The following is a 12,876-nucleotide window of genomic DNA, read 5'->3' as shown; positions in this document are numbered from 1 at the left end:
GTCAAAATCAAAAGTAACAGTCAGTCTCTGGTGTGGCCACCAGCTGCATTAAGTACTGCAGTGCATCTCCTCCTCATGGACTGTACCAGATTTGTCGGTTCTTGCTGTGAGATGTTACCCCACTCTTCCACCAAGGCACCTGCAAGTTCCCAGACATATCTGGGGGGAATGGCCCTAGCCCTCACCATCCGATCCAACAGGTCCCAGACGTGCTCAATTGGATTGAGATCCAAGCTCTTAGCTGGCTATGGCAGAACACTGACAGTCCTGTCTTGCAGGAAATCACGCAGGGAACAAGCAGTATGGCTGGTAGCATTGTCATGCTGGAGGGTCATGTCAGGATGAGCCTGCAGGAAGGGTACCACCTGAGGGAGGAGGATGTCTTCCTTGTAACGCACAGCGTTGAGATTGCCTGCAATGACAACAAGCTCAGCCCGATGATGCTGTGATACATCGCCTCAGACCATAACGTACCCTGCATCTCCATATCGATCCCGCCCCAGAGTACAGGCCTCGGTGTAACGCTCATTCCTTCGGCGATAAACGCGAATCACCCCTGGTGAGACAAAACTATGACACGTCAGTGAAGAGGACTTTTTGCCAGTCCTGTCTGGTCCAGCGACAGTGAGTTTGTGCCCATGGGCGACGGTGTTACCGGTGATGTCTGGTGAGGACCTGCCTTACAACAGGCCTACAAGCCCTCAGTCCAGCCTCTCTCAGCCTATTGCAGACAGTCTGAGCACTGATGGAGGGATTGTGCGTTCCTGGTGTAACTCGGGCAGTTGTTGTTGCCATCCTGTACCTGTCCCGCAGGTGTGATGTTCGGATGTACCGATCCTGTGCAGGTGTTGTTACATGTGGTCTGCCACTGCGAGAACGATCAGCTGTCCGTCCTGTCTCCCTGTAGTGCTGTCTTAGGCATCTCACAGTACGGACATTGCAATTTATTGCCTTGACCACATCTGTAGTCCTCATGCCTCCTTGCAGCATGCCTAAGGCACGTTCACACAGATGAGCAGTGACCCTGGACGTCTTTATTTTGGTGTTTTTCAGAGTCAGTAGAAAGGCCTCTTTTGTGTCCTAAGTTTTCATAACTGTGACCTTAATTTCTCTACCGTCTGTAAGTTGTTAGTGTCTTAATGACCGTTCCATATGTGCATGTTCATTAATTGTTTATGGTTCATTGAACAAGCATGGGAAACAGTGTTTAAACCCTTTACAATGAAGATCTGTGAAGATATTTGGATTTTTATGAATTATCTTCCAAAGACAGGGTCCTGAAAAAGGCACAGTTGTTTTTTTGCTGAGTTTACTTTTGTGAACTTCTATGTAGTCCAAACTTGGGAAAAACAGACTCGGACATGCGGTAACGCAGACACATTTCTAAAAAAATGCTTTTGAGGTATGTTTGCTCCCATTTGGTGTGTGTGGCGACGTGTAGCCTGATTAATATGGGTGTGGTCATTAGAAATTGCAAAACGTGTTCAGCACGCCATACACAATCGCCCTATGGTCGTTCAGTACAGTACCGTTTCCATTGAATTAAACTCTCTACACTATTCAGTAGTACTGAACTCCCACCTGATCTACACAGAATTCGCCCATCAAGACTATTTCTTTTTAGTAAAAGTCTAAAAGCATTTGGTTTTAAATATACACAGTGGCAAGAAAAAGTATGTGAACCCTTTGGAATGAACTGGATTTCTGCATAAATGTGTCATAAAATTTGATCTGATCGTCATCTTAGTCACAACAATAGAAAAACACAGTCTGCTTAAACTAATAACACACAAATTATTGTATTTCTCTTGTCTATATTGAATACATAATTTAAACATATGTTGGAAAAAGTAGGCTAATGACTTTTCCAAAAGCTAATTGGAGTCAGGAGTCAGCTAACCTGGAGTCCAATCAATGAGACAAGATTGGAGATGTTGGTTAGAGCTGCCCTGCCCTATAAAAAACACTCACACAATTTGAGTTTGCTATTTACAAGAAGCATTGCCTGATGTGAACCATGCCTCGAACAAAAGAGATCTCAGAAGACCTAAGATTGAGAATTGTTGACTTGCATAAAGCTGTAAAGGGTTACAAAAGTATATCTAAAAGCCTTGATGTTCATCAGTCCACAGTAAGACAAATTGTCTATAAATGGAGAAAGTTCAGCACTATTGCTACTCTCCCTAGGAGTGGCCATCCTGCAAAAAAACTAAGAACACAGTGCAGAATGCTCAATGAGGTTAAGAAGAATCCTAGAGTGTTAGCGAAAGACTTACAGAAATCTCTGGAAGATGCTAACATCTCTGTTGACGAGTCTAAGATACGTAAAACACTAAACAGGAATGGTGTTCATGGGAGGTCACCACGGAAGAAGCCACTGCTGTCCAAAAAAAACATTGCTGTACATCTGAAGTTCGCAAAAGAGCACCTGGGTGTTCCACAGTTCTACTGGCAAAATATTCTGTGGACAGATTAAACTAAAGTTGAGTTGTTTGGAAGGAACACACAACACTATGTGTGGAGAAAAAAAAGGCACAGCACACCAATATCAAAACCTCATACCAACTGTAAACTATGGTGGAGGGAGCATCATGGTTTGAGGCTGCTTTGCTGCCTCAAGGACTGGACAGCTTGCTTTCATTGCCGGAAACATGTATTCCCAAGTTTATCAAGACATTTTGCAGGAGAATGTATGGCTATCTGTCTGCCAATTGAAGCTCAACAGAAGTTGGGTGATGCAACAGGACAACACCCCAAACACAGAAGTAAATCAACAACAGAATGGCTTCCGGAGTGGCCCAGTCACAGTCCTGACCTCAACCTGATTTAAAATGCTGTGGCATGACCTCGAGTGATTTACACCAGACATACCAAGAATATTGCTGAACTGAAACATTTTGGTAAAGAGGAATGGTCCAAAATTCCTCCTGATCGTTGTGAAGGTCTGATCCGCAACTACAGAAAACGTTTGGTTGAGTTTATTGCTGCCAAAGGAGAGTCAACCAGTTATTAAATCCAAGGGTTCACATACTTTTCCCACCCTGCACTGTGAATGTTTACACGGTGTGTTCAATAAAGACATGAAAATGTATAATTGTTTGTGTGTTATTAGTTTTAAGCAGACTGTATTTTCCTATTGACTCAAATCAAATTTGATGTCCAATTTATGCAGAAATCCAGTTAATTCCAAAGGGTTCACATACTTTTTCTTGCCACTGAGTATCAAAAGTAAATGTAATTGCTAAAATATACCTGAGTATTAAAAGTAAAAGTAAAAATAATTTCAAATTCCTTATATTAAGCAAACCAGACGGACACATTTTCTTATTTTTTTACGGATAGCCAGGGGCACACTCCAACATTCAGATGTAATATTGTGTTTAGTGAGTCTGCCAGATCAGAGGCAATAGGGATGACCAGGGATGTTCTCTTGATAAGTGCATGAATTTGACCATTTTCCTTTCCTGCTAGCCATTCAAAATGTAATGAGTACTTTTGGGTGTCAGGGAAAATGTATGGAGTAAAAAGTACATTATTTTCTTTAGGAATGTAGTGAAGTAAAAATTGTAAAAATATAAAAAAAATAGTAAAGTACAGATACCCCAAAAAACTATATAAGTAGTACTTTTAACTACACCACTTCCTTCAGGAACAGGTTTGGATGACTAACGATTGGAGTCAGAGGGATGTTGGTCACTTCTCGAAGGAATGGAGAGAAGAGAGAGAGAAACCCACATGAATACATATAGATATAAAATACTTTTTGGAAGCAAGCCTATATCCTGCTTGAGATGCGTGCTTAGTCCCCTCCTGTACTCCTTGTTCACCCACGACAGCGTGGCCAAGCACGACTCCAACACCATCATTAAGTTTGCTAATGACACAACAGTGGTAGGCCTGATCACTGACAACGATGACAGCCTATAGGGAGAAGGTCAGAGTCCTGGCAGTGTGGTGCCAGGACAACAACTTCTCCCCCAAAGGTTTTACAGCTACACCACCGAGAGCATCCTGACCGGTTGCATCACCGCCTCGGTATGGCAACTGCTCGGCATCTGACCTTAAGGCGCTACAGAGGGTAGTGCGTACGGCCCAGTACATCACTGGGGCCAAGCTTTTTTTAAATGGAATTTAACTAGGCAAGTCAGTTAAGAACAAATTCTTACATAAAATGACAGCTTACCCCGGCCGAACCCTCCCCCAACCCGGACGACGCTGGGCCAATTTAGTTTATTTTGTAAATATTTTCTTAACTCTATTTATTGAACCCCATTGTTGGTTAAGGGATAATAAGTAAACATTTCACTTTACACCTGTTGTATTCGGCGCATGTTACAAATAACATTTGATTTGAATTGAGATTAATTTTGGTTTAATGGAAAGCGGTATATGATATGATAGAGTACGCAGTGAAAGCCTTTGGAGAGGCAGGAAGGGCTAGTTTTGAATAACCCTTCTACGTTTGCACTACTCCCACTTACATCCAAAGACTACATCAATCAAGAGGTTACGTTCCAAATGGTTCAATATTCCCTACATATTAAACTACTTCAGACCAGCAACCTATAGACCGTGGTCAAAAATAGGGTAGAAACACCGTAAGGCTCATCGGTAATGTTTCCCTTGTTGCACGGATGGATAACGTTGTCTGAGCAGTAGACTCGTTGTCTCATCTGCTTGGGGTTTCCCCCCAAACTAAAATTGGCTGGTCAATCTCACAGGAACCTGTGAACCATTAGCTAGCTATTCAATGGAAAGAACGACAACAATATGAGCTAGTCATGCGGCCCTGCATGGTGAGTAAAATTCAATAACTAACAACAAGTGAGTGTTCTCCAGTCCAAAGTTTTAGATAGCTAACGTTAGCTAGCTAACAACTGTCCTTAAGTTAATGTTACCATTACAACGCCGCAGCACAACATTGATTTAACATTTTAATCTAATCTGTGCGATAGTTTTCTAGCTAGCTGCCATTAGTTTAGCTATAGCTGCAAATTAATCTAACATTACCGTTAGCTTTAGGTGACCTGGTGGTAGGGTAGCTAGCTAGCTACAGTAGATGATACAACATTAGCTATATTTTAACATTAATGTTAGTTAGCATTTACAACCATTTAGCTAGTAGCTAGTTCAATCCTGTGACAATTAGATGTAATAAGATAGATAATTACCCAATATACAGTTAACGTTAGCTGGCAAACCAACAGTCAAATCATTTTGAGCCTTGCTAGTCTGCGCGAGCTAGGTATAATTCATGTTTTGCTTGCTGTGATCCATGTAACGTTAGTCTCTCGCACTAGCTTTGATCATGGCTGTCTCGCTTGAGAATCCTGTTTGAGAACACATTGACTTCTCCAAAGTGTTAATCATTGTTATGAGAAGCAATGTGGATGGATGATTCAGTGATTTAATTACACATTGCCAACTCATCTCTTCAGATTTATCATCTTCTACACAGTAGAGGTGGCCACTTGTTTTATGATTTGCCGAATTGACACCTGCGCTTTAATCTTATGGGAACCTGGGACGGTAGAGTCCCACCTGGCCAACATCCAGTGAAATTGCAGAGCGTGAAATTCAAAAATACTCCATTCAAATATTTAACATTCTTAAAAATGTGTTATACATCAAAATAACGCTTAACCTCTTGTTAATCAAGCCGCTGTGTCAGATTTCAAAAAAGCATACCATGCGATTATCTGAGCACTGCGCCCAGCACACAAAACATTTCATACAGTTACCAGCCAAGTAGATTAGTCAACAAAAGTCAGAAATAGCAGTAAAATGAATCACTTACAGTGCCTTGCGAAAGTATTCGGCCCCCTTGAACTTTGCGACCTTTTGCCACATTTCAGGCTTCAAACATAAAGATATAAAACTGTATTTTTTTGTGAAGAATCAACAACAAGTGGGACACAATCATGAAGTGGAACGACATTTATTGGATATTTAAAACTTTTTTAACAAAACAAAAACTGAAAAATTGGGCGTGCAAAATTATTGAGCCCCTTTACTTTCAGTGCAGCAAACTCTCTCCAGAAGTTCAGTGAGGATCTCTGAATGATCCAATGTTGACCTAAATGACTAATTATGATAAATACAATCCACCTGTGTGTAATCAAGTCTCCGTATAAATGCACCTGCACTGTGATAGTCTCAGAGGTCCGTTAAAAGCGCAGAGAGCATCATGAAGAACAAGGAACACACCAGGCAGGTCCGAGATACTGTTGTGAAGAAGTTTAAAGCCGGATTTGGATACAAAAAGATTTCCCAAGCTTTAAACATCCCAAGGAGCACTGTGCAAGCGATAATATTGAAATGGAAGGAGTATCAGACCACTGCAAATCTACCAAGGCCTGACCGTCCCTCTAAACTTTCAGCTCATACAAGGAGAAGACTGATCAGAGATGCAGCCAAGAGGCCCATGATCACTCTGGATGAACTGCAGAGATCTACAGCTGAGGTGGGAGACTCTGTCCATAGGACAACAATCAGTCGTATATTGCACAAATCTGGCCTTTATGGAAGAGTGGCAAGAAGAAAGCCATTTCTTAAAGATATCCATAAAAAGTGTCGTTTAAAGTTTGCCACAAGCCACCTGGGAGACACACCAAACATGTGGAAGAAGGTGCTCTGGTCAGATGAAACCAATATTGAACTTTTTGGCAACAATGCAAAACGTTATGTTTGGCGTAAAAGCAACACAGCTGAACACACTATCCACACTGTCAAACATGGTGGTGGCAGCATCATGGTTTGGGCCTGCTTTTCTTCAGCAGGGACAGGGAAGATGGTTAAAATTTTTGGGAAGATGGATGGAGCCAAATACAGGACCATTCTGGAAAAAAAACCTTATGGAGTCTGCAAAGGACCTGAGACTGGGACGGAGATTTGTCTTCCAACAAGACAATGATCCAAAAAATAAAGCAAAATCTACAATGGAATGGTTCAAAAATAAACATATCCAGGTGTTAGAATGGCCAAGTCAAAGTCCAGACCTGAATCCAATCGAGAATATGTGGAAAGAACTGAAAACTGCTGTTCACAAATGCTCTCCATCCAACCTCACTGAGCTCGAGCTGTTTTGCAAGGAGGAATGGGAAAAAAATTCAGTCTCTCGATGTGCAAAACTGATAGAGACATACCCCAAGCGACTTACAGCTGTAATCGCAGCAAAAGGTGGCGCTACAAAGTATTAACTTAAGGGGGCTGAATAATTTTGCATGCCCAATTTTTCAGTTTTTGATTTGTTAAAAAAGTTTGAAATATCCAATAAATGTCGTTCCACTTCATGATTGTGTCCCACTTGTTGTTGATTCTTCACAAAAAAATACAGTTTTATATCTTTATGTTTGAAGCCTGAAATGTGGCAAAAGGTCGCAAAGTTCAAGGGGGCCGAATACTTTCGCAAGGCACTGTACCTTTGATGATCTTGTTATGGTTGCACTCACAAGACTCCCTGTTACACAATAAATGTTTGTTTTGTTCGATAAAGTCCATCTTTATATCCAAAAATCTCTGTTTTGTTGGCGCGTTTTGTTCAGTAATCCAATGGCTCAAAGGCAGTCACAACAGACAGACGAAAAATCCAAATAGTATCCATAAAGTTCATAGAAACATGTCAAACGATGTTTATAATCAATCCTCATGTTGTTTTTGGCCTAAATAATCGATAATATTTCAACCGGACAATAGCTTCGTCAATATAAAAGAAAAACAAGAAAGGCGCGCAGCAAACGGGCCTGGTGACTTCCCAGGGTCCACTCACTCAAAGTGGTCTTACTCCCTCATTTATCAGACTACAAGCCTGAAACAATTTCTAAAGACTGTTGACATCTAGTGGAAGCCATAGGAAGTGCAATTTGAGTCCTAAGTCATGGGATACTGTATAGGCAGTCAATGGAAAACTACAAACAAAAAAATCCCACTTCCTGGATGGGTTTTTTGAAGGTTTTCGCCTGCCATATAAGTTCTGTTATACTCACATACATTACTTTAACAGTTATGGAAACTTTAGATTGATTACTATCCAAATCAACCAATTATATACATATCCTAGCTTCTGGGCCTGAGAAACAGGCAGTTTACTTAGGGCACGCTTTTCATCCGGAGGTGAAAATAGTGGCCCCTTACCCTAGTGAGGTTAAAAACATTTTTTTAAGTCGATAGGCTTTCTACATATTTTCTGATGATGTGAAATGTGCCCCCTGCAGGTGAGGAATGATTATGCATTGAGAGAAGGTAGCTTTTCAAGCATTGTGACACTCGTCCCAATTTCGATGTCTACACGATGTACGGCCGACTCTGATGCTGAGCGGCCATGTGACGGTGCATTGTGCACATATTTCGACCTACTACACTAACAGCCGCCCTCCCACCGACGTTCTAAATGGAACACGATCTACTAATGATATACCGCTATCCAGTCCAACATCGGCAAGATGTGTGTGTTCTGTTTGGGTAGCTAGCTAGCTAGCTGAACAATGAACCGCAATAATCTCATCTCATACTACTAACGTTACCAATACAAAACTGATTGTCATAGCTGTAGTATGAATCTTCAGGTAGCTAAAGTTAACCAACTATGTTCAATGTTTGTTAGCTAACATTAGGCTATAACTAGCCATGCAAATGGATTCTGATTCTAATAATATTACTAGCAAGATAATGTTTTCTAGCTAGCGAACAGTACGCTTTAACCTGTTGGTGTTAGGGGGCAGTATTTTCATTTTTGGAAAAAAAACATTCCCGTTTTAAACGGGATATTTTGTCAGGAAAAGATGCTAGAATATGCATATAATTGACAGCTTTGGATATAAAACACTAACGTTTCCAAAACTGTAAAGATATTGTCTGTGAGTATAACAGAACTGATGTTGCAGGCGAAAGCCTGAGAAAAATCCAATCCGGAAGTGCCCCAGGTTTCGAAAGCGCTGCGTTCCAATGACTCCCTATATGGCTGTGAATGTACCATCAACGAGCTTACGCTTTCTACGCATTCCCCAAGGTGTCTACAGCATTGTGACGTAGTTTTACGCATGTCTGTTGAAGAATAGCCGTATGGGGGCACATTGCGTAAGTGGTCACATGGTGGCTCCGAGAGAGATTGTTGCGTAAAGTGCAGAGGTAGCCATTACTCCAATCGGTCCTAGAGAAAAAGGAATTGTCCCGACGGATATATTATCGAATAGATATTAGATAAAACACCTTGAGGATGGATTCTAAACAACGTTTGCCATGTTTCTGTCGATATTATGGAGCTAATTTGGAAAAAAATTTGCCGTTGTGGTGACCGCAATTTCCGGGGGATTTCTCAGCCAAACGTGAAGAACAAACGGAGCTGTTTCGCTTACAAAAATAATATTTTGGGAAAAAATGAACTTTTGCTATCTACCTGGGAGTCTCGTGAGTGAAAACTTCCGAAGTTCATCAAAGGTAAACGATTTAATTTGATTGCTTTTCTGATTTCCGTGACACGGTTGCTTGCATCTAGCAAGGCATAATGCTATGCTAGGTTATTATAAACTTACACAAATGCTTGTCTAGCGTTGGCTGTAAAGCATATTTTGAAAATCTGAGATGACAGGGTGATTAACAAAAGGCTAAGCTGTGTTCCAATATATTTAACTTGTGATTTTCATGAATAGGAACATTTTCTAGGAAGATTTATGTCCGTTGCGTTATGCTAATTAGTGTAAGATGATGAAAACGGTCCCGTTCACGGGATGGGGTGTCACTAGAGGTTAACTTGCAATGAAAAAGGACTTTGACAAAATTAGAAACATATAATATCAGAAAATGTAGATAGACTCTTATCTGTATACACGTGTATACACGCGTACATGTATACATGTATGAACACTTCAGGGCAGACTGGAACCATTTAATTGCATTTTGTTTGTAGCTACATCTTGTTCTGCCAGCATTGTGTCAAGTCACTCCGGTTCACATTGACCATGGCGTGTGCAGAAAGTAACTGATCTGTCTATAGTGCCTGCTAAATTCAGGGCATCAATGTTGTTGAGAAAAGTAGCAAAACGTTTGTAGTTCTTGATGGCTAACTTTATATCTTTCAAAAAAGACATGTTAGAAAGGATTGTCAACACATACTGAGTAGCTCACGTTATAGACAGAAGCATTCTGCATGGCAAACCAATCCAAACTAATCTCCCAGCGTGTCCAGCCCATCCATTATCTCAGCCAATCATGGCTAGCGGGAAGGTTCCTGAGTTTTTCCGTGGCTAAACCAACTAGGCTTTTAATTTAACCATTTTATTCATATTTACAGATGGAATATAAGTTTGTTATTAAAGCACATGAAAAATAACATGTTCCAGAAGGTATTTCTGCCCAAAAATATATTTTGATTTTAAACAATTACGACGTTCAAATACATCTCCTGTGATTTAGTGATTTGCGACATACACCTTTCCTGAAAGGGGTCATATTTTGAAGAATGGCTGCCACTCCCCTCAGGGTCCAAATCTGGCGTGGCTCTATATCTAGAACGTTTTGGGTGGGTCAGTAGCCTAGCGGTTAAAAGCATTGGGCCAGAAGGGTGCTAGTTTGAATCCCAGAGCAGACAAGGTGAAAAGTCGATGAGCCCTTGAGCAAGGCACTTAACCCTATTTGCTCTGGATAAGAGTGTATACTAAAATGTTCAGATTTTACATTAATTTATATTTGTGCCAAATTTGGTGCTTTTATCACAAAATGCACAATTGTTCCACATTTTTCAGTTTAGAAGCTTGATGAGAAGAGTCAGGGCCATGCATATGGGTGGCATATGCTTGAACCAAAAAAATGGCACCACGAAAATCAAATGTCCTGCAACAGTGGTCGCAGACCAGTTGAGAAATTACAAAAAAGGGGAAAGCAGCATCTTACAGTAAAGTACTTATCAAAATTATTTTGAAATGGAATAAATTATGCACTTATTGAAACACAATTCCAGTCAAAAAAGAAGATTGATTGTAAGAAATGCTGTAGCCTACCATTAGGCTACTATATCCAACCCAACTCCAAATGTTGCCTGTTATTATAGCCATAAAGGTGATGCATTTTCAAAACTCAAGATAGGCTACAGAAATAAACGTATTTTTACACATGCATTTGGAGTTGAAAGTCATTCATGTTAGTAGCCAATATGAATTAGGTATAGGCCTACATCATGTCGTATCTCTGGAATCCGGAGCAAACTAAATCATACAACCATACACCCTATACTTGTAGCAGAGGTTGCAGGATCGGGTGGAAAGCATGTTCTGTCTGCACGGCGCCATCAGGTTGGAGGGCAGCCTGCGCGCCGAGTGCTCGTTGCTCACAAATTTATCATAATACATTCGCCAGAATTAATATTATCCATAATGTTGAAGACAGTGCGATGTTAAAGCTGTTTATCTTTAGACACGTAGCCAGCAGCCACCCAAAGGCCTATCTGAGATATGAAAATGATCAATGAAATCGTCAGGTAGCCTATTGTTTTGGCAATCATGAGTCAGTAGTCGATTGATAAAATGTATTTTAGTAGATGGATGATAAACGTAGGCCTAATCTGTTTTTGACAGGCAAAACTGGAGGGCAGGAAACAAGTTATTTCTGATCACTGATCTGGATAAACACGCCAGCCTTTGCGCGCCAATGCTGATAACTGGACATTGACATTGACCAGATATCAAGACGCGCGGTGCGACTTGTGGTTCTAAAGCGTAGATTAGAATGCAGTGGCGATTTTAGGCACTTTAGAGACCGGAAGGGTAAGGGGCCTGTGCGCTGCACAGATAGAGCCCAATCTGTGAATGTACCAGAGAATATTCAATATTTTAACATTTGTTTTATATAATGACGCCGGGAGACCTGTTATTTACGTCTGGTTTGAGTCAGTTAGGAAGGCGTTAGGCAAAATATGACCAAAATTTCATATTTTGTGTCTAAAAAAAATACGTCTTAAAATGGTCATATTTTGGTCATATGATGTCGTGACCAGAATGTCGTGTGCCCGTTGGGTTATAAGGACCGTCATTGGAACATCCTTTCCCCTGCATAGGGCTTCCATCAAATATGTTGTTGGAGAGGAGGACATTCCCCAAACTCTTTCAATAAATTTGATATTGAAATTTAGTCTCTGTTGTTCATTTAGATTCAAATAACCAACTCAATCACCCAGCTTTAATTATTTCAATTAGCTGTGTAGTGCTAGGGCAAAAAAAACAAAACCTGAACCCAGGGGTGCCCTGGGACCGAGTTGGGGAAACCCTAATGAACAAACCCCTAATGAACAATAGCCATAATTAATGTAGGCCTAATAAATAACTGTATTTGTAAATTGCAAATGTGAAGACACAAAGATCCATATGGGAAAGCTGCATTTGGTTGATTAAAGCTACCTGGGACTGGTAACAAAAAATATGGTATAGGCCCCGCCACTGTTTTGGTGTATGGGGATTGGGCTGGGAAAATGTATCCTCTCAAATTCATAGACAGCGCACTAGATGCAAGGACTGACAGTGTATGAGACCCACATGATAGTTTTGATCAGAAGCTATGCATTGTTTGTTGAATTGTTACTTGCTCACAATTAAGTTATAAAAACGTATATTGTGTGTTATTATAGGGTAGGAGGAGGACAGAGCTCACGAGTGAAGTATAAATTGTTGAAGAATAAATGGGTAGGCCTATATATACACCGCATAAATAATGGCCATTGAACAGATTTTGAACTGTTAGTCCCTCTGACTAGAAGTTCTATGTTCATTAAAAGATGTTGAAGCTATGTGTTCCAGAAGAAAATTTTTGTTCCAGGTAAGGGGAAGGACATTTTTTTTTACTTGGACTATACTACATATTGGCTAAAATGTAAGCTGTAGCTTGTCTATG

Source organism: Oncorhynchus mykiss, chromosome 16, assembly GCF_057628025.1.
Source record: "Oncorhynchus mykiss isolate SJ-2025 chromosome 16, ASM5762802v1, whole genome shotgun sequence".
Lineage (NCBI taxonomy): Eukaryota > Metazoa > Chordata > Actinopteri > Salmoniformes > Salmonidae > Oncorhynchus > Oncorhynchus mykiss.
The sequence above is the reverse complement of the archived record's forward strand: the minus strand, read 5'-3'. Positions refer to the sequence as shown.